The 22389-nt window shown below is 42.0% G+C and overlaps 2 long non-coding RNA genes across 3 annotated transcripts in view; one reads left to right on the top strand and one right to left on the bottom strand.

Moving 5' to 3' along the window:
• LOC138928933 (uncharacterized) overlaps positions 1 to 477 on the bottom strand; it is a 102702-nt gene extending 102225 nt beyond the window's left edge. Inside the window, exon 1 of the long non-coding RNA XR_011445342.1 lies at positions 381 to 477. This is a non-coding gene — a long non-coding RNA (uncharacterized lncRNA). The remainder of the gene's footprint in view (positions 1 to 380) is intronic.
• Positions 1 to 22389, top strand: part of LOC138928930 (uncharacterized) — a 1213248-nt gene that overhangs the window by 710000 nt on the left and 480859 nt on the right. The window lies entirely within an intron of this gene.

The following is a 22389-nucleotide window of genomic DNA, read 5'->3' as shown; positions in this document are numbered from 1 at the left end:
TATTTATAATGTAAAAAGTCATAAAAGAAATGTCAAACAGGGAACTGGTCTCGTAAATAATATAATTAACGCTCTACCCTTTGAGACGTATCTACCTGGTTATAATTTCTGTGGTCCTGGTACAAAGCTAGAGAGAAGATTAGCTCGTGGTGATCGGGGAATCAACGGATTAGACGAAGCGTGCAGAATCCATGATATAGAATATTCATTATTATTTGGGTGATAGATACAAAGCAGACTATGTTTTGAGCTTGGGAATGGCTTGGGAATGTGTAAAAGCGAAAGATAGTAGTAGCAAGCAAAGCAGTATCAAACACAATTCAGGAAAAATGTTATTGTCCCAAGGGTAATCAATGTTCCCAAAATAGGTGGTTTCTTACCACTCGTTCCGATTTTAACAGTTCTAGAAAGTTTGGCTTCAGGGAGTGCAGCAATTGCAAAGATTTTTAATAATGCAAGACCAGCAAAAGCATAGCTGCAAGAAAACGAGAGGCATAATAGAAAGATGGAATCAGTTGCGTTGGGCCTAGAAAAAAGGACAATGGAGAATTATTGCTTGGAAGTGCTAACGCTAGTGTTTCCAGCAATAAAATTGTATTTGATGATAATCAAAAGTGGCGACTGACTAATGGATTATATTTCCTAATTTTTCATAATCATCCAGAAAATTAGAATGCTAATGAATTGGAAATTTATAGAGCAATTTTATTAAAAACTTATGTCTATCGAAGAAATTTTCTTCAAAATGGACAGGTTAAAGGAACGAGAGCATTTAAATATTCACGCATTATTTAACCACTTTTAGCTAAATCTTCTATTGCTGAGTCTACACCGAAACATACTGTGGAGATCTGTATCGGCAGCGGAGAGCGACGGCAGAGATGAGAGTGACGCGCTCTCTTACTAGAAATAGAGCAAAGCATTACTGTACACGCAACACAAATAGATTATGTTAGTTGACCTGACAACGCTGGCAGTGCCGGTACTAATAAAAGAGCGAAGCTAAGTTCATACGTGTGCCTTGTTATTTGACTCGGAAAACGGGCGTTGTTACACTGGCGACGAAGAGAAAAACTGGACCTTAAATATTTACCAAGTATTGTATAAATACTACCAGCCAAATTGTAAAAAAGAGAAGTAAAGAAATAACGAAGTCGACAATAAAGCGCCACTTTACTCGCATATGTAGGAACAGACATACATACATATGTATGTCGGAGGTAAAGAAAGAAAAGGTGGGCAGCACAAGCCGATTAAATTCCGGCGGCTACACTAAGAGAATCTGTTCCTAAGAGAACGAGATCGAAATAAGAGTGAAGGCAATGTGTAATTTTTGCATTAAGAGAATCTGTTCCAAATGGAACGAGATTAAGCAGTGTTATCTGATTAAATTCCGGCTGCTGCATTAAGAAGTCGGTTTCAAAGGGAATGCGATCCAAAGTTAAAGAGCAGTGTTAGCTGATTAAATTCCGGTTGCTGCATTAAGGGAGTCGGTTCCAAAGATGATGCGATCCAAAGAAAAAAAGCAGCGTTAGCTGATTAAATTCTGGCTGTTGCATTTAAAGCGTCAGTTAAAAAAGGGAATACAATCAATAACAAAAAAAAAAAAAAACTAAGAGATTGTTAATGGCCAAATTATTTTAATTATCTTTCAGTTTAAACTAAACATGACCGAGTTAAAACCATTCCTGTGCCAGGGAATTAATAAAGCGCTATGGCGAATAGAATGGGAGGCGTGGTTGCGCGCGTTTAATATATATATTGACACGGAGGAGATCACATCCGTATGCAAGAAAAGAAACAAGCTTCTCCACCTGGGCGGACCGCAGCTCCAGGCCGTAGTCTACAGCATTCCGGGAGCATTAATTCCTGTTGACGAGAAGGAGAAAAATGAGTATTTTTCACCATCGCGCAACTCGTATTTTGAGAGACATTTGTTTCCGTCGATAACCCCAGTAGAGGGAGAATGTTTCACAGAGTTTTTGATGAGGTTTCGCCGTCAAATAGTAAAATGTTCATTTGGAGAGACTAAAGAACAGATAGAGGATATCTGCCCAAAAGATAGAATCATGGATGTCTGGGCTCCGTTGTAGCTAAAAAAGAAACTACTGGAAAATGAACTTACTTTGGAGGAGGTCATAAAAGCATGTAGTATCGGCGAACAAGTTAATAAACAAACGCAGTCGATGATCCCGCAAGCGAATGCAAATAGCATCAACAAAATAGTTCATCGTAGCGCGGGTTCCGAATGTGGCAGATGTGGTTAAAAAGGGCACCAAGAGAATAGCTTGGACTGCCCAGCCAGAAACGCGAAATGCAGGAAGTGCGAAAGGTTTGGACATATATCGGAAATGCCGTACAAGAAAACGGAAGCCATATGACAAATGGGAAGGACCAGATAGAAAGCAACGACAATATGATCATTCTACAATCAAGTCAATATCTAGTGGTTCTAAAAATTACCCAGAGAGCCCAAAAGACGCAGAATTATTCAGAGTGGAACATGGATCATCACAAGAAGAAGAACTTCCATGTAAAATAGGTGGCGATACAATTGATTCGGGATCGAATTACAATCTAATAAGTCAGTCGGATTGGCGACAATTGTGCGAGAAAAGGGCAGTAATGTTTAACTCGCGCGCAGAATCAACCAGCCAGTTTCGCGCATATGCTTCTGATCATCTGCTTAAAGTGCTACAAGTTTTTGAAGCCCCGATTTCGGTGCTCAGAGATCCTGAACTGATTGCTACTTTTTACGTCATTAAAATAGTAGACAATCGCTGTTGAGTCGTGACACAGCAACCAAACTCAATGTTCTAAGACTGGGCTTAGACGTACATCGAATTAAAAAGGCCGAGCCTTTCCCCAAATGGCGTAATGTGTCGGTCAAAATGTCCATTGACAAGTCAATAGTCCCAGCGAATACCAACAGCGTTGGAAAGTAAAGTTACCAATCAGTCTTCGACTATCTCTCGTCGCGAGCGGATGTCGCTTATCTCCCATCAGCGGTTCTTAATCTTATTGGACCCACGTGGTCCTAATTTTTCATACTCCTTCATCTCACGTTTTCCACAAATTTTCCATCCACCAATTGCATAAAATACTTAACGGAATATCAATACAAAAGCCCCAACATGGCCCCAAGGCCCCCCAACCTGGGCGACAACCGGTTTGCACCGTTTGTCACCAGCCTCCCATCGAAAAAAAGAAGACAACCCTAAAAACTGGATATTGCTTTTCCTGACCTTCCACCAACCTCAGTCGACAACCCGAAGTACATTATAATTGCCTCTACTAACACCGACAAGACACTCTCCCAATTCTCATGCTTTGGCGTTCACCGTGCCTTAAAAATGATCTCTAAAAACATTCAGGCCTGCTCCGGTAATCGTAAAATTTTTTCGATTTCGTTTTGGGCGAAAACGAACCGTTTTCGTTTTTAGCTGCTCCGGTTTTCGGCAAATTTCTGCTATCGGAGTGTTTCGTTTTCTCATCGTTTCTCACTGCTCAAGCAGCTAACTTGTGTTTTTGGTAATAAGCAAACAATGTAAAGTACTGCCTATTATATTTACAATTGCCCTTTTTATAAGCCAGAAAAAGGCAAAAAATGGTAGAGTTAAGCAAATATAGGCACCTAAGATGCTGCCACACTTTTCACAGTTTTAAATCCGGTGGTCTCAAATAATTATTTGGTTAATTTGGACCATTTAAGTAATCACATTAAATAGCATTATTTATAAACAACCATTTTGGCGGTCCTTTACAGTTATTAATGTATTCATTTATATTTTATAAGTATTTTTAACTGGCTGTTTCGTTCCACCAACAATATGGCAACCTTGGCGATAACTTTTTGCAATGAACCTATCGACCTATCGCCAAAACGAGAAAACTGGTTGAACACGGCAAAAATTTTGTTGTCAAATCTGAGGAGGGGTCAGAAATAAATTTTTTATTAAATAAATACCTGCCAGAATGATATTGTGGTGGTGTGGAATAAACATCAATAGACCACTGAGTATACTATTTTTTTTCTCTTGTAAATAAGACCTGATTTCATATAAAAAAAGCCATTTACTTTTCATTCCGGCCAGAAAAAGGTGCCCGTTTTTCAAATCAAAAAAATCTTTCGTTTTCGATTACCGGAGCACCAATTTCTCGTTTTCAAAAACGAAAACGAAAAAATCTTGCCGTTTTCGATTACCGGAGCAGGCCTGATTGTGTCTATTTCGACCCTCAGAGACGGAAATTTACTAATGCTAGTTAAATCTCAAGCCGATGCCCAAATGTTTATTAACCAAGCTCCACGAGGCCCTCAATTTTGTAAAAGGAACTGTTTATGCCCCGTACCTCAGTGACATCCCCGAAAAAGAAATCGTCGACGAACTTAAATCACAAAAAGTGACCGACGTGTACAAATTTATAAAATCACATGATGGTGTGTCCAAACCGAGTGGAGTCATCCTACTAACCTATGAACTCTATAATCTCCCAACTAAAATCGAAATTTCTTGGCACTCTGTAAAAGTCCGCGAATACACACCCAATCCCATGAGATGCAAGTCTTGCCAATTGCTTGGACACACAACCAAGCACTGCAAAAACTCTCCCCGTTGCTCTGAATGCGCCCTTCCCCCCCATGTCCCAAACAAATGCACGAAAATTAACTGCGCCAATTGCTCTGGCGAGCACTCGGCCTCATCCCGACAATGCCCCAAGTACCAAGAACAAAAAGAAATACTACGAATAAAAACTGTTAAAAAATGCACCATGCGTGAGGCCAAAACAATATTCAAAACAACGTCACAAAATACGGTTCATACCGCTTCCTACTCTTCAGTAGTTAAAACAACACCAACACATCAACGCAGCGAAAACGCAAACAACAACAAAAACGACGAAATTAAAAAATCTTCCACTGACGAGGCCCCCAATAACTCCCTTTCCTCTTCTCTTTCCCCTTCCCCCTCTCCTTCTCCTACTTCCTCTCCCCAATCCCCTTTCCCACCAAGCCCTTATCAGGTAGATCACTCTGCTCTACCTCTTCAAAACAAATATAACTTATCTCCTGCATCACTTGCACATTTAAAAAAAATTCATGCTGAGCATGAAGAAAACAACCCAACAACTTCTCATATTCAAAATAAATCAGCCTCACACAAAAATAATTCATATGCCCGAAAACCAAACAGCATCTCCTCTGACTTAGCTATGAGCGATTCATAATTCATAATATTAAAACAAAAAAAAAATTAAATAACATCTGCCCTCTCTTCCTTTTAATGTCTATTAAACTAATACAATGGAACATGAATGGTTATTTTAACAATTACCACGAATTACAACTTTTGATAAACGACACCAACCCGGATGTTATTTGCCTCCAGGAAACTCATTTAAAATCTAGCCTAACGAATATAGCTTTTCCCAAGCAATTTTCTGGTTACTTCTATAATTCTATCTCTAATACCTATGCCAAGCAAGGTGTTTGCATACTCGTTCGGAAAAGTATTCCACACAAGCCCATACCAATAAATGGCAGTACATGCTCTTTAGGTATTGAAATCCTGACACAACCCAATGTCTGTATTTTTAATACATATATACCTCCCTCTCAATCATTAGTAGCAAACGAAATTCTTAAAATTATAGACCTCACTAGCAAACCAATCCTATATGTTGGAGATTTTAGTGCTTGGAGTCAATGTGGGGGTCTCCCTCGCATAACTCTAGAGGACACCAAATAGAAGATGTCATAAACAAATCAATCTTAACTATCCTCAACGATGGCTCCACTACCCATTATTCCACTCACAACTCCTTCACGGCCATTGATCTTACATTAGTCTCCGCATCGCTGTTCCCTTTCTGTAAGTGGTCCGTAAAAGACTCTCTTTATGGAAGTGATCACTATCCCATAATCAAAGACATTCATTTTAGTACAATTTCTAAACGCATACCATCTCCTCCTAAATTTAAAGTAGATAAAGCCAATTGGAACCTGTACCGCGACAAATGCAAAGTTACCTTTAACTTTTTTGCTACCAATGATTTAAACCTGTTTGCAGCCAAAATAATAAAAGGAATTAAAGCCTCTGCTAATGTTGCAATCCCGCAAACCAAACCTTTCCTACATCTGCGAAATGTTTCTTGGTGGAACAAAACGCTTCAAGATCTGAGGCAGCAAAAGCAATCCCTTTGGCATGCCTACAAACAAACTCGGAGCACTGCCGCTCTGATATCCTACAAAAAATCCAATGCTCTATTTAGATACCAATCCAAAATAGCAAAACGACAATCTTTTGAAGGATCCACATCAAATATTTCTCCTCAAGCATCTACTAAGAAGACCTGGTCAGATTTAAATCGCCTAATTGGGAACTCATCAAATAGTCTCAGGACAATAAAGTATATATAGAGTTACATAACTCTGCAGACATGGGCGACGCTTTTGGGAACTTTTGGTCCTGTCTCAGGAATACGAAAAAACGAAACTCTCCACTGCTTCTAAAGATCCGGACTCTAACTTTACCCTTAGTGGGCTCGAATATGCCCTTCAGTATGCAAAAGGAAAAACACCCGGTATAGACCGAATTTCATACCCAATGCTCAAACAGCTCCCTTCCGAAGCTAAGTACCGCCTACTAGAACTATATAACGCAATGCTCGCTAAAGGATCCTACCCCCATGTGTAGAAATCCGCTATTATCATCCCAATCTTAAAACCAAATAAACCAACCAATGAAATAACATCATTTAGACCTATTTCCCTACTCCCCTGTCTAAGCAAGACCCTAGAAAAAATGTTAGCTAAAAGACTTATGTGGTTCATCACAAAACATAGACTCATCAGCACCCACCAAACAGCTTTTAAGCAACAGCATAGCACTCTTGATTCTCTCCTGCATCTCCACCATTATGCATCGGATGCCCTTTCTACCAAAAATCATGTTACCATACTGGCAACTGATTTTGAAAGGGCTTTTGATCGCATAGGGGTGCACACAGTATTGGATCAACTTTCCCGGTGGGGGGTAGGTCAAAAGACCTTCAACTTAGCGAAGGCTTTCATGATCAACAGTTCAATCCGAGTAAGAGTAAACAACACTATATCTAAATTCTATACTCTCCACAATGGCATCACAAAAGGATCGCCCCTCTCTGTGGTATTGTTCATGATCGCCTTCCAGTCCTTAAATAACATTATTCTAAGATATAAACAAATTAAATTTTCAATTTATGTAGACGATGCCATAATCTATAGCAACCCTTCAGTTCCAGAATTCCTTGCCCGTCCGATTCCTCGCGGTATGCTCGAAAAAACAAAAACAAATTACATGGGCCTCGTTCAGCGAAGTTCGAAACAAAATAGCCGAAACAAATGCTACCTACGCTCGGCTACTGCCGAGGGCTTCACGAAGTTCGATCTTCATATTTGTTATTGTTTTCGATCTACGTTCGGACTCCGAACTTCGGAGTAGCGGTTGCGAGAATTCGTAAATTAGAGAGAGATGGAAGGAAGGGAGGAAAGAAAATTGGTGTCAAAAACAAAGAGTATTGCACCGACGTGAGAATGACCTTTTTAAAATAAGTAGGATTATTTAAAAATATTTAAGATTATATTTAATTAATTTTTGCGTATAAAATCGTGTGGGATATAAGCACATAAGAAAATGTTCTTTAGACATGGCCGAAATGTTCATGTTTGGTTATTGGCCCCTAGTGAATCTAATTGCAAGGCATTGCCTTGTCGGCTATACCCTGACACGCGCGAGAATTTTCGGTCTTCGGTTTTGTCTTCTAATTCTCTTTGCATTTTGAGTTGACTGCTGTTGCATTCAGAAGTGTTTTGTGTATTAGTTGCGTAAATATGACATATTATAAGATAAGTGGAACTTATTTGGATTGAATTATTAATTTTAATTGCAGAATTGACGATTAAAATGGATGCGACTTCAACCTAGACGGTGTGAATGGGATTCAGTACGGATTTACGAAGATTTTTTTGTCCAGTTTAAGTTGGTATGTACTGCAATTTACAATTTGATTAAAAAATATGTATGTACCCATGTATTTAATTTACAGATAAAACAAGTTTCTTAAAGGACCCAGCAGCCGGCAAAGGAGACTCGTGACACGCACTTATGTATGTACATACATACATATATGTACATGTTCAATTTTGCAGAAAAATGTAATGCTACCAAAAAAGTGAAAATAAATAAAAAAAATGCAATCCATAAATAAATAAGGAATAAATGACATCGGATTTTTACTAGGAAGGGGGGATTTTTCAGGAATTTTCTATAGGTTGTCATCTGGGATTCCTGGCGGATTCCGCTAGCGAATCCTGCGGAATTTCGCAATGATTTTCTCGGGACTCCTCGACGATTCCTGGAGGATTCGAGTTTGAAATTCCCGGGGACTGTCCCGGGGGATTGGTGCGGATTCCTGGGGGATTTTCGAGATCCTCGCCGGGAGTACCCTATGTATGAAAGTTCCTCCCCGCGTTGTATGGGCGGTCCCGCGGGATTCCGCAGAGGAATCCTTGGGGAATCCGGGAGGAATGGAACTGAAGGGATATTATATTTTCTCCCCTATACAAAAACCATTACATACATTAAAAAAAAAAATATATATATAAAACAAGAAAATGAAAAAAAATAATAAATAAAGAATATTGCAACAAATTTGTAAACCAGTGTCCGTATTTTTTTGTGCATTTTATTGGTGCGCCTTACCACTAACCATACAACATATAAACTGGTCATTTCATACAACGAAAATGGACACAAAAATTTCTTAGCGTACGGTCCCATGTTAACTGTTTGCTGTTAGCGACAGACCGTCTGTTAGATTTTAGCTGTTAGCGACCCGTCCCATGTTAGCTGTCAGCTGTTAGCGTCAGGCCTTTACATGTATGCGTGTTCATGCATTCACGTACACGGGTGCATGTGTGCGACCATTTCGTTTCTTTTGCTACTTTTCGCGCTAGGTACCCTAACAATATGGGCATATTCGCTATTGGGTTAATGATACAAATAAGAATGTTATATGTTATAATATATTTCTTAATGTTTCAACATTCATTTCATATTTGTTTACAATTCAATTCAGTAGCAGCAGTGAAATGTGTTGCATATATGTGCATATGTATTCGAATGAATAAAAATCCATCTACTGAGATAGGAACAGGGTATCCACGCGCCACACAGAATGTGCGAGCCTAGGAAATACACTGACAAAAACTTTTTGAGTAGAATTAATTATATTTGTTTATTAATTGGTCAAAAATTTATATTTGTTTATTAATTCGTCAAAATCGATTGCACTGCATCAGATCCAAATTATTAATTTTTGAAAAGAAATATCTCATTGGAGCTTTCAATAACTTCAGCCATTTTTGCGTGAACTTAAGTCCACCTAAGAAAAACGACTACAAAAGAAATCCAAACTTTTTTCTTTAGTGCAGAAGTCAACGCCAGCCTCGCAGTTCCCTTTAAAATTGTTCTTGTTTTTGGTACGATGTGCGAGTTCGGTCGCTTGGGTCGCAAACTCGAGATTGCAGCGATGTGCTTTCTACCTGCGTCGTTGTTTTTGTAAATCTTCACGGTTCCCTGATCGCGAGCACCGACTGCAATATGCCCTGTTCCTATCTCAGTAGATGGATTTTTATTCATTCGAATACATATGCACATATATGCAACACATTTCACTGCTGCCACTGATTTGAATTGTAAACATATATGAAATGAATGCTGAAACATTAAGAAATATATTATAACATATAACATTCTTATTTGTATCATTAACCCAATAGCGAATATGCCCATATTGTTAGGGTACCTAGCGCGAAAAGTAGCAAAAGACCAAATATTCTTGCTAGCCCGAAACGAAATGGTCGCACACATACACCCGTGTACGTGAATGCATGAACACGCATACATGTAAAGGCCTGACGCTAACAGCTGACAGCTAACATGGGACGGGTCGCTAACAGCTAAAATCTAACAGACGGTCTGTCGCTAACAGCAAACAGTTAACATGGGACCGTACGCTAAGAAATTTTTGTGTCCATTTTTGTTGTATGAAATGACCAGTCTATATGTTGTATGGTTAGTGGCCTTACATAGTTCCGCTGCCGCCGCGACATCTACATACATACATACATACATACTCAAGAGCTTTTACATTGCCGGCAGCGCATCCCAACGAATATTGAGTTGAGAAAAAAGGTGTTTATAAATGAATCCGCCCTAGTGTATACTGTTTAATATAATTTATTTATTTCCGAACAATTACATTTAATATTGTCGACCGCACTGCGTTAGATTGCATTGAGAGCAAAAATGTGACTGACTAAGCTTTGGCTATGCACGTCATTCGATTATGCTAGTCGAAGACGTAAACAAGTTACAGTTAGGAGTTAGAAATGAAGCTCGCGCGCATGTGCAGCGATGCGCTGCTCGCTTAGCGACCGCTGATAAGGCCGCCGGCAGCGGCGATCAAAACAAAGAGCGCGAAACCCAATACAGGGTGTCTCGTTCCCAAACATACCGGCCCCCCTGAACGGTCGTTCAGCACAGAGGCAAGACAGCAATTTTGGTAATTGGGCGTTTGTAGGATCCATGGGCCGTCTTTACTGTTACGACCCGTACTTTGTCATCTGATCCTGCGTGCACCTCGCTGATGCGTCCAAGAATCCATTTAGAGGGAGGTAGGTTAGGCTCCTTGAGTACCACCAGTGTGTCGATCTTCAGATTCTCAGTTTCTAGATGCCATTTTGTGCGTTCGTGAAGCGATGTCAGGTATTCCATATTCCACCGTTTTCAGAAACCTTGGACCATAGCTTGCAGCTGATTCCACCTCTCCAGTCGATTGATTTGCATATCCAGACGGCAGGGTTCAGAGAGGGCAGTATAAGGAGCTCCAGTCAGGAAATGAGCGGGAGTCAGCGGGTCCAACGAATTATCCCCATTTGGGCACAGTGGGCGAGAGTTGAGGATGGCTTCAATTTGGGTCAAAACAGTCGCTAGTTCCTCAAACGTGAGAGCCTTGGATCCAAGTATCCGTCGCATATGAAGTTTTATGGAACGAACGCCGGCTTCCCACATTCCGCCAAAATGAGGGGCAGATGGGGGTATGAAGTGCCAAGAAATGCCTTCATTGGCGAAGAATCCAGCCAGTTCCTCATCTTTAGATTGTTCGATGACTAGGCGTCGCATGTCGTCCAAAGTTTGCTTTCCGCCATGAAATGTGGTTCCGTTGTCCGAGTACAGATCGGTGGGCTTTGTTCGTCGGGCAATAAATCGTTGAACGGCTGCGATGAAGGCCTTTGCAGTCAGATCACTGACGACCTCGATATGGATTGCCTTTGTAGTTAGGCAGACAAAGATAGAGAACCATGCCTTTCCGATCCGTGGAGTTCGTCCTGTTGATTCCTTGATGGCGATCGGTCCAGCGTAATCCAGCCCTGTATGTTGGAAACAGCGACTAGCCTGAACTCGAGGGATTGGCAGCTCTCCCATGATCTGGTTACTGGTGCCTTTGCGTTGAAGAAAGCAGCGTTTGCATTGGAAAACTGCCTTTCTGACCAGATTGCGTGCACCCAGAATCCAGTACTGCTGACGAAGATTGGTGAACGTAGCATCAACTCCAGTGTGTAGATGTGAAACGTGAAAATGTCGAACCAGGAGTCCAGCTAGTGGTGAATCCTTTGGTATTAGGATTGGATGCTTGGCGTTGAAGTTGAGTGTAGAGTTGTCGATTCTTCCACCGACTCGCATAATTCCATGATCGTCCAGAAATGGGGAGAACCGAATTAAATGCGATTTAGCATTAAACGGGCGTCGATTCTCTAGCTGCGCATATTCTCTGGCAAAGAAAGTTTGTTGCACGTGTCGGATGAGTCGGCAACGTGCGGCCTGCAACTCTTCGGATGTAAGGAATGGTGCCGGATTCCTATGACGAGATCGAAGAGTGTGAATAAAGCGATAACAGTAGCTAGATACCCTTAGCAGACGCGTCCAGGTTGAGAATTTGTGGATGAGTAACTCGTAGATACTTTCATCAGGAAAGTTATGTAGAGTTGTGGGCTTGACAGATCGCTCTTCGGTGTTGACATCGAGATTTGGAGATACGCTGAACTTGCTTGTAGACGGTGGCCACTCAGAGGGCGGTGTGGCCAGCCATGATGGACCCTTCCACCACAGTCGATGCTCCAGAAGCTTGGACGGATGAAGTCCTCGAGAAGCACAGTCGGCAGGGTTGTCCTCTGTGCGGACATGATTCCAGCAGCTGCGAGGAAAGTCGTTCAGGATCTCAGCCGTTCGGTTGCAGACGTATGTGTTCCAGTTTCGTGGGGGAGCTGAAAGCCAGTGTAGCACAATTTCTGAATCTGTCCAGCAGCTCGTGCTGAAAATAGGAATCGTTAGTGAGGCTTTGACAATCGAGAGCAATCGAGCAAGAAGTAAAGCAGCATTCAGTTCCAGACGTGGGATCGAAACAGGCTTGATCGGGGCTACACGGGTTTTGGCAGCAACTAGGGTGATTTGAAAACTGCCTCCATATGCTACTCGAGCGTATACAACCGCACCGTAGGCTTGCGCGGATGCGTCGGCGAATCCGTGTAGTTGAACGTCTTGGAATGGTGACGCAATGTATCGTGGTACTTGACATTGCGTAAGTGTTGGCAAATCCTCCACCAAGGCCTTCCAGCGCGAGCGTAGAGTTTCAGGAATCGGGTCATCCCATTGCAGAACACTTGTCCAGCTTTCTTGGAAGATAAGCTTGAGTAGAACTGTGACCGGCGCTACCAATCCAAGCGGGTCATAGATTCTTGATAGCTGCGACAAGAGTTCCCTTTTCGTCGGAGAAATGGTCGGATCGCACTCCTTGATATTGAGGTACATGACGTCCTTTCCGGGATTCCATTGGATGCCAAGAATTGTGATTGGTGAATCCGCAGCTGATTTGTTGAGGAGCTGGATAGGCTCATAACATCGGTCCTCTTCTGGCAATGATTTTAGAAGACGCCAACTGTTGGAACTCCATTTCCGTAGTTTGAATTGCGCCTTATCCAACAGTTGAATCAGCTCGTTTTTGAGAATCATGAGCTCGTCGAATGAGTTGCACCCTGTTGGGATATCATCTACATAAGCGTCGTGTAGAAGCGCGTGGGCTGCTGCGGGGAACTCGTGGCGGTGATCCTCAGCTAGTTGCTTAAGAACTCGAACAGCCAGAAATGGTGACGGCGCCAATCCGTAGGTGACCGTCAACAGGCGAAAATGAAGCAGTGGTTCATTCTCGTTCTTGCGCCAAACAATGCGCTGATAATTGGTGTGCGGCTTGAAGACTTGAATTCCTCGGAACATCTTCTCGATATCCGCGCAGAAAACATATGGGTGCTGCCGGAAACGTAAACAAACGCCGAGAAGATCGCGTTGAATGGGCGGGCCAATTTGAAGTCGATCATTGAGAGACACTCCAGAGCTGTCTTTTCCCGATCCATCGAAAACTACGCGACACTTCGTAGTCAAACTGTCCAGTTTGATGACAGCGTGGTGCGGCAGATAGAAGCAGGTTTCTGGGGACTCATCCATTTGAGCCGATGTCAGCTGTTCCATATGACCACGTCGCAAGTAGTCGTCCAGAAATGCTTCGTACTGCTGCTTCAAGTCTGGAGATCGACGAAACTTGCGTTCCAGCGAGTGGAAGCGATTGATGGCCTGCGGTAAAGTTGAATCAACAGGCGGCGCATGCTCTTTGAAGGGGTACTCGACGACGTAAGCCCCGTTCTCCAAGCGCGTGTGGGTGGCAGCAAAATGACGCTCTGTTGGATCGTTGGCGTCCAAAAGAGCCTGGCTAGGATGTATATTATCCATCTCCATGAAAGAGCGAACCATCGTGTCGAGGTCCGCGTGATGAGTAACGGCTGAAGTCAGGTGATCATCGCATGCATTGTAAGAGCCTGCAATAATCCAACCAAAAACAGTATTCAGAGCGATAGGAGAGTCGTTACCAAAGCATTTCTGTTCTCCAGTATAGAGAGACCAAAGTTGATCTGATCCAACGATGACATCGATGGATCCTGGCGTGCAGAATGTGGGATCTGCCAAAGGAAGCTCGCAGAGTTGCTTCCACGTAGAAGATGAGGTATCAATAGCCTGGGCCGGGAGTGATGATGTCAGCGAATTGAGAATAAACGAGACCAGTTCGACAGTTTGGTCTGAATGACGAGAGCGCAGCTTGATATGTGCGCGTCCTCGGGTAACGCCAGCGCTGTTGGCTGCGAGACCGAGTATAGAAATCCGGGCGTGCGTTCGACGTACGCCTATTCGCTGAACAAATGATTCCGACGCCAAGGTGATTGTGGACCCAGTGTCCAAGAGCAGCCTGCAGGTTGTAGTATTTCCCCAGGCGTCGACGACGTCTGCAAGGATGGTTGGCAACAGAGTCTGCGAACCTGCAGCTGAAATATTCTCCAGCGTATGATGCGTGAAGTTATTTTCCGCGGGAGGTAAACTCCCTGATTGATGAATCTCTTGACCAGGCGGTTGATTCTGGCCGATCGTAGATGCCGCTTGTGAAGTTGATGGATGATCGCGGCTGTCCGTACGGGCTCTCTCCAAGTAGTTACCATTTTGAGTTGGCTGCGCCGAGCCAGGGTGAACCAGGGTGTGATGCTTGCGGCGACAAATCCGACAAGTATGTCTCGATGTACAGTTACCCGCCATGTGACTTGGGCTGAGGCAATTGAAACATAGCTTTTTCGTCTTGAGAAACTCCCGGCGAGCTGCGATGTCGAGTCCGTTGAACTGAGGACACTTGAACAGTTGATGAGTTTGCTGGCACGATGTGCATTTGGGTTATTCTCGTCTAGGATGCGTATCTGCGTGGTGCGTTGTGGCTGCGCGTCGAGCTTGGGTTGGTCGCACTAAGTGAAAAGCCTCCAAAGTATCGCAGCGAGAGGTGAGAAATTTAAGGAATTGGTTGATGGTCACACCTTTTCCCTCGGAGTCTGCGCACTGCGCCCAAGCTTGGCAAGTATCGGTATCCAATTTTGACAATAGGATGAAGATTAGCCAAGGATCCCTCTCTTCGCAGTCAAGGGCTCGCAAACCACGAATAACTTCGTCTGCGCCATCGGCCAGTTTCCGCACTGTGCTGAGATTAGTAGACGTAGCACTGGGAAGGGTCATGAAACTGTTGAGGAATGATCGGATAATTAGCGATTGTTTGTTATATCGCTGCTCAAGCCGATCCCATGCTTCCCGATAGTTCTCATTAGTCACAGGAATATGCTTGACTAAATTGAGGGCGTCTCCGGATAGATACGATTTGAGATAATGAAATCGTTGACAATCCGTCAGGCTCGAATTGGAAGCAATCGAGTCCGTAAACATATCCGAAAAATGTTTCCAGTCCTCATAATTCCCGGCAAAGGTTGGGAGTTTGATTCGCTCGAACTGGAAATCCACATGGCTCCTCTGGGGCGCATCTGCTGGTTGCACAGTGGCCAAAATATTGTTAGACGCCTGATCACGCCGTAACTCCTCCAGAGTGTTGCTGAGAATGGCGTGTGTAGCGTAATGTTTTTCCTCATAGGCATCAAAATCGTCGTCCGGATTCTCCCAATCCGACTCCGATTGGAAGGCGTACAGCTCTTCCGAATGTCGCACAAACCGCAAATAATTGTCTTGAATTTGCGACAGGCGCACCACAATTGTGTCCACTGATTGAATGTCATCCACAAATTTTAGGGCATTATTATGCGCCCGTGTGATTTGGCTTTTACAAAAGCCCCGTTGTTGAATCACACTCCGCATGGCGATCGCGAAAAGATAACGACTCTATACGATTTTGAAATCTATAGATCACCGTTGACAAAAACCTCAATAATTAAATTAATTGGCCGAAAATAAACAGTATTGGTGGATCCGGCTCGAAGGACCAGTTTTTTAGGATGTTTATAAATGAATCCGCCCTAGTGTATACTGTTTAATATAATTTATTTATTTCCGAACAATTACATTTAATATTGTCGACCGCGCTGCGTTAGATTGCATTGAGAGCAAAAATGTGACTGACTAAGCTTTGGCTATGCACGTCATTCGATTATGCTAGTCGAAGACGTAAACAAGTTACAGTTATGCCCATATGATACAGTAATGCAGTTTTCATTAATTAGCTACTTCATTAGAACCTTGAAAGAGTCAACTATATGTGTACTTTTGTGTAATTTTGCTTGAATTTTGCTTGGATTATTTTGGTAATACGACTACGGTCACACCGACCGTAAAAGGTAAACAAAAAAAACGGCCGCCTTTCGCGGCGTATTATTATGAATTTCTGAATTCCTCGTCGAAGTATTATTGCATAAATAAATGCAGAATCCTTTAAATTTATGTTTTTAACCTATAATGCTTAAATTTTTTTTAATTATTACAAAAAAAATCATTTTAATTAATTTTACAGCGCAAGAACCTTGCTACCGCAAAACATATTATTTTTGCAAATTTTCTAATATATTTTCAGTTCAAAAAACAAGCGAAATGATATAAAAATAAAATTCTCATTGTGAGACCATACTGTCAATGAACTGGCTAATACATTTTTCAATTACAATTTTCTTCATTAAACCCGTATTTTGTTATCGAGTATCTAGTATATAGTATGTAGATCTATCGATTACCGCGGCAATGAAGTAGCTAATGCATTATTCTAATGCATTAGAGCGCCATATAGTCGTCTTGCTCGCACTTGTGTAAAACTCTATAGCGCTGTAAAATCTTTAATGAAGTCTCTAATTAATGCGGCAGTGTCATGCCAGTATTAGGAGTTAGAAATGAATGGAAAATTACTGGGCAGAAGCTCGCGCGCATGTGCAGCGATGCGCTGCTCGCTTAGCGACCGCTGATAAGGCCGCCGGCAGCGGCGATCAAAACAAAGAGCGCGAAACCCAATACAGGGTGTCTCGTTCCCAAACAAAAGGTGTCAGGTGTTCCAATCCCACCACTCCGATACAATTATTTTTTCTTTATAATTAATATTTTTATTAATTAATAATTAATCAATCAATTAATCATAAATACTTTTAAAGCTTTGCACTCGATTAAATATCCGCAATTGTCAAGGGTACTCCATCTATATATATTTATACCCTTGCAGGGTATTATAATTTCAGTCAGAAGTTTGCAACGCAGTGAAGGAGACGTTTCCGACCCTATAAAGTATATATATTCTTGATCAGCATCAACAGCCGAGTCGATCTAGCCATGTCCGTCTGTCCGTCTGTCCACCTGTCCGTTTCTACGCAAACTAGTCCCTCAGTTTTAAAGCTATCTGAATGAAACTTTGCATATAGTCTTCTATATACTCTCACTGCTATATATGTCGGAACGGGCCGGATCGGACGACTATATCATATAGCTGCCATACAAATGTTCGATAAATTTTTAGAAAAAAATTTATAACTTTGCTGTTTTTCAATATTTTTGCACCATTTTTTAGATATGGCCATTCTATATTATTTTTGAATTTTGGTAAAAATTTTATGAAAATCGGACGACTATATAATATAGCTGCCATAGGAACGATCGGGAAGGAAAAAAATTATAGCTTCGTTGTTATACCCTTGCAGGGTATTATAATTTCAGTCAGAAGTTTGCAACGCAGTGAAGGAGACGTTTCCGACCCTATAAAGTATATATATTCTTGATCAGCATCAACAGCCGAGTCGATATAGCCATGTCCGTCTGTCCGTCTGTCTGTCTGTGCGTCTGTCCGTCTGTCTGTCTGTCCGTCTGTCCGTTTCTACGCAAACTAGTCCCTCAGTTTTAAAGCTATCTGAATGAAACTTTGCATATAGTCTTCTATATGCTCTCACTGTTGGAACGGGCCGGATCGGACGACTATATCATATAGCTGCCATACAAATGTTCGATATATTTTTCGAAAAAAAATTATAACTTGGCTGTTTTTCAATATTTTTGCATCATTTTTGAGATATAGCCATTTTATATTATTCTACAATTTTGGTAAAAATTTTATGAAAATCGTACGACTATATGATATAGCTGCCATAGGAACGATCGGGAAATTAATAGAAATAAAATTATAGCTTCGTTTTTTTTCAACGCATTTTTATTTACTCTGAGATATAAATTTTTTTTATTATTCTAGAATTTTGGTATAAATTTCATGAAAATCGGACAACTATATCATATAGCTGCCATAGAAGCGATCAGTAAATGTATAAAATATATAAAGCTGGGAATGTAAAACTGTAACTGTCAAACTGTAAACATTATAAGTATAGGTAAAATGTAATGAAACTCTGTTTTGTGAGTATTTTCAGCATTTAAATCTATAAAATAAACATCAAAACCAATCTGCAAGGGTATACAAACTTCGGCGTGCCGAAGTTAGCTTCCTTTCTTGTTTTTCAACGTATTTTATCTACTCTGAGATATAAGCTTTTTTTATTGTTCTAGAATTTTGGTATAAATTTCATAAAAATCGGACAAATATATCATATAGCTGCCATAGAAGCGATCGGTAATTGTATCAAATATGTAAAGCTGGGAAGCTGTCAAACTGTAAACATAATAGGTATAGGTAAACTGTAATGAAACTCTGTTTTGTGAGTGTATTCATCACTCATTAATATAAACATCAAAACCAATCTGCAAGGGTATACGAACTTCGGCGTGCCGAAGTTAGCTTCCTTTCTTGTTTTTGCATTTATTGGTTTATTTTTAAATGCGAAAATAATAAAAAACCTCTGCATTTCCGTTCAGCAATTATTTATTTGGTCAAATAAATTTCGATTCTCGTCGCATCTGCTCCAATTAATATTGGTTCCACTACATATATTTTCAATTCTCGTCGCTTCTACTTCAAGTAAATTTTTTCCAGTTTATTTACTTGCAATTCTGAGATTGATTAATACCACCATCTACCATCTACCAACCAAATTCTACGGCATATTCTTGCAATCCATATTTGTTTCGATTTTACCGTCTCACATTGCTACTCCTTCGATTTAGTTGACGGTACTGGGAGCAAATAATTCTACCATTCGAATGCTACGGCATATTCTTGCAATCCATCTTATTTTGGGAAATCTGCTCAATCCAGCAGCTTCATTCACCTAGTTAGTCGGTCACTCCTGCCGAGTCTCAAAGGAATCCAAAAATGTCAGAAGGACAAGAGACAATTCCCCAAGACGTGAGTCAGAAGAGGGAGAGATCCAGAGCTAACGGCCCTCTTGATGTTGCTATGCTTGAGTTTATAGCAACTAGCAACCGTCTCAGCCAATTTGAGAGCCAGATTTTTGCGGCATCCACTTCCAAGCCCAATTCATTCACATTAAAGATCCGTTTAGATCAGATCCAGTCCTTATGGGAAAAGGTTGAACGGGAGTATGAGACCGTTTCCAGAGCAGCTCTTCACGAGGGAAGTAGCGGAAGATTTCAAAATAAATACGAACACTATTATGCGGTGTACGAAAGGTGTGCTTCCAAGCTGAGCGAAGACATTGACCGTGTGTCCGTCTCCAATTCACAGGCAAGAGCAGCTCCGCCACCAGAGACATTCTCGAGGGGCTGCGATCTTCCGCCATGCAATATAGGAATCTTCGACGGAGATTATCTGCGCTGGCCCACATTTCGTGATCTGTTTACGGCCATGTACGTGAACAATTCCAACTTAACTCCAGTGGAAAAGCTTTTCCACTTAAACGCCAAAACTAGCGGCGAAGCTCACGCCATCGTTACGAACTAATGATGGGTTTCAATCCGCGTGGTCAGCGCTTCACGATCGTTTCGAAAATAAACGCGCGTTTGTAAACAATCAACTTAAGAAATTATTAAACATGGAGTCCAGTGAACGCGAATCCTCGGCAGCCTTGAAGGAGCTGCAAAATACAATCCAAAATTGTCTAACATTGCTGAGAATTTCCGGCCTTTCTACTGAGAATTGGGATTGCCTCCTTGTTTATTTGTGCTCCACAAAACTTCCAAAGCTGACGCTTTCATTATGGGAGCAATCCATCGAACAAAAAACCGAAATTCCTACGTGGCCGGAACTTGATTCATTCCTAACAGAGCGCTATAGAACTCTGGAAGCCATAGATTCTATCCAGCCTACTGTGACACGCTTTCGTTCATCTACACCGACAATCTCCAACCCATCGCAACGAGTACTACAATCCTTTAGTACGAGGATTCTTCATACGTCCAAGATATGCGATTTGTGTTCTGCAGAGAACCATCCAGTGCGTTTGTGTCCACGCTTCCTTCAGATGACGATAGTCGATCGATCATCTTATATCCAGAAAAAGCAGTTGTGCTTAAATTGCTTTGCAAGCGGTCATCCACTCCGTAATTGCACAAACGCCCACAACTGTCTTACTTGTCACGGTCGGCATCACACTTTGTTGCATCCAAGCGGATCAGGAGCTTATGTTCCCCCCCCCCCCCCCCCCGCGGCTTCGAAGCGCTTCAAAGCTCCTCTGCTCGCGCTCTCGCTCTCAGTTTGCGGTCTCGCTCTTCTAGCGGATGCTTCGGCTCTGGCCGATCGTCGCATCGCTGAGCGGCCGCTCCCGGTCTCATAGTTGTTTGATCTCCCACTCCCGCTTGTATATTTATCACATTCTTGAAGTCGAATAAAGCGGACCAAGTCCATTATTATATTTATATTGAAAGTAACCACTCCCCCCCCCGGCCTACTATTCTATTCCTTGGTGGTGATTTTTCTTTGGTGTTTTACGACTGCGGCGCGGGAGTGTTTATTACTGTGTGCTTATCCTACGGAATCGAGAAGTTTCCCCCCAGCCGAACACATGGCTTTTCCAAATTTTTTTGGTCACACTGGTTACCGAGCCAAATTAACAGCGATTCCGCTATAATACGTGTTACAGCAGATTTTCGTAGTCAGAGTACTAGGCTTTAATATAGACAAAGCTGATTGGCCTCTATACCAATTATTAGTCAAACAATTCTCCGACAACAGACCACAAAGCTTACAAATAAACAAAGAAGCAGCCAACCTCTGCTCTATAATACGACACAGCGCGCCCCTATCCATTTCGCAATAGCACCCAAACACATCCAAGCAGGTCCCTTGGTGACCTTAAAACAATTAAAAAAAAAAAAAAAAAAAAAAATTATTGGCAAACCATGTGCCAAAATATAAAAACAGCAAATATTAATACCTATAAAAGAGGGAATGCCAAACTTAAACGAGAAATAAAAATAAAAACACGCAAAGCTTTATTTGAATTTACCTCCGACATAAATTCAAAAACCCCAATATAAATATTATGGAAAAAAATCAATCGATTCTGTGGCCTCAAAACCACTGTTTTGCCAACCCCTGCAACCCATCTCAAACCTATACAAAACCACACGATATCTCTAAAGCATTATGCGAACAGTGGTGAAACTCTTCATTAAATAATAACATTTTTTTCATATTTAGGTTAGGTTAGGTTAGTCCGGACGGCCCTCGAGGGGCCACACATAGGCCAATATGGCCCATAGCTATCCGGGGAAACTCCTGGATGGGTTTCGAGATCCTTGAATATCAAGGTATTTTTCGAAAAGGCAAGGAGTTCGCCTGGCTTTCTCCTGGAGGCATCTTCTAGCGATGCCAGAACTGGAGAGCCTAGGTATCTCATTCTTGCCCTCGTTAGGGCCGGACATTTGCAAATCAGATGCTCCAAGGTTTCGGTTGCCTCGGATTCATCACATTTCCGGCATTTGGCGTTGTCGGTAATACCCAGCTTGACTGCATGTGCAGCAGACAGGCAGTGACCTGTTAGAATACCCACTAACATTCTGCAGTCCTTCCGCGGAAGATGCACCACGTAGTGGGTGAGTTTCTCGTTGTGCTCTTTACACATGTTATTTGATATTCTGCATGTTGCGGAATTACTCCTCCACCTGCTTTTTGCGCTTGCGTCAGCCCGTCTCTCTAGATCGCTTTGGAGCGTTCTTAGGGAGATAGGGACGTTTTCTGCTCCTTCACTCGCCAGTCCGACGCCATCCTTCGCAAGTTCGTCCGCGGTCTCGTTACCGTCTATGCCCAGTAGATCCTCACTGACTTAGTCGTGCTTAGGCTATCTAGTGACTCCCTGCTTGCTAGTACATTTTTTGAACTGGCCGCTGATGATTGCATGGATCTTATCGCCGCTTGACTGTCTACGAACAAATTGACCGCCTCATGTGGACGGTTTATGCTCTGCGCAAGCTCTGCTGCTTTCCTGATGGCGAATCGCCGTATATTCAGCCTCATTTCAGAGTCTGAACAGTATATGCCCTCTCCAACTCCTCCTTCCATCTTGGAGCCGTCGGTGTATATATTGAGGTATTGAGCATGGTCCTG

The sequence above is a fragment of the Drosophila kikkawai genome, chromosome 3R, assembly GCF_030179895.1.
Source record: "Drosophila kikkawai strain 14028-0561.14 chromosome 3R, DkikHiC1v2, whole genome shotgun sequence".
NCBI lineage: Eukaryota > Metazoa > Arthropoda > Insecta > Diptera > Drosophilidae > Drosophila > Drosophila kikkawai.
This window is presented reverse-complemented; position numbering and strand designations above follow the sequence as displayed.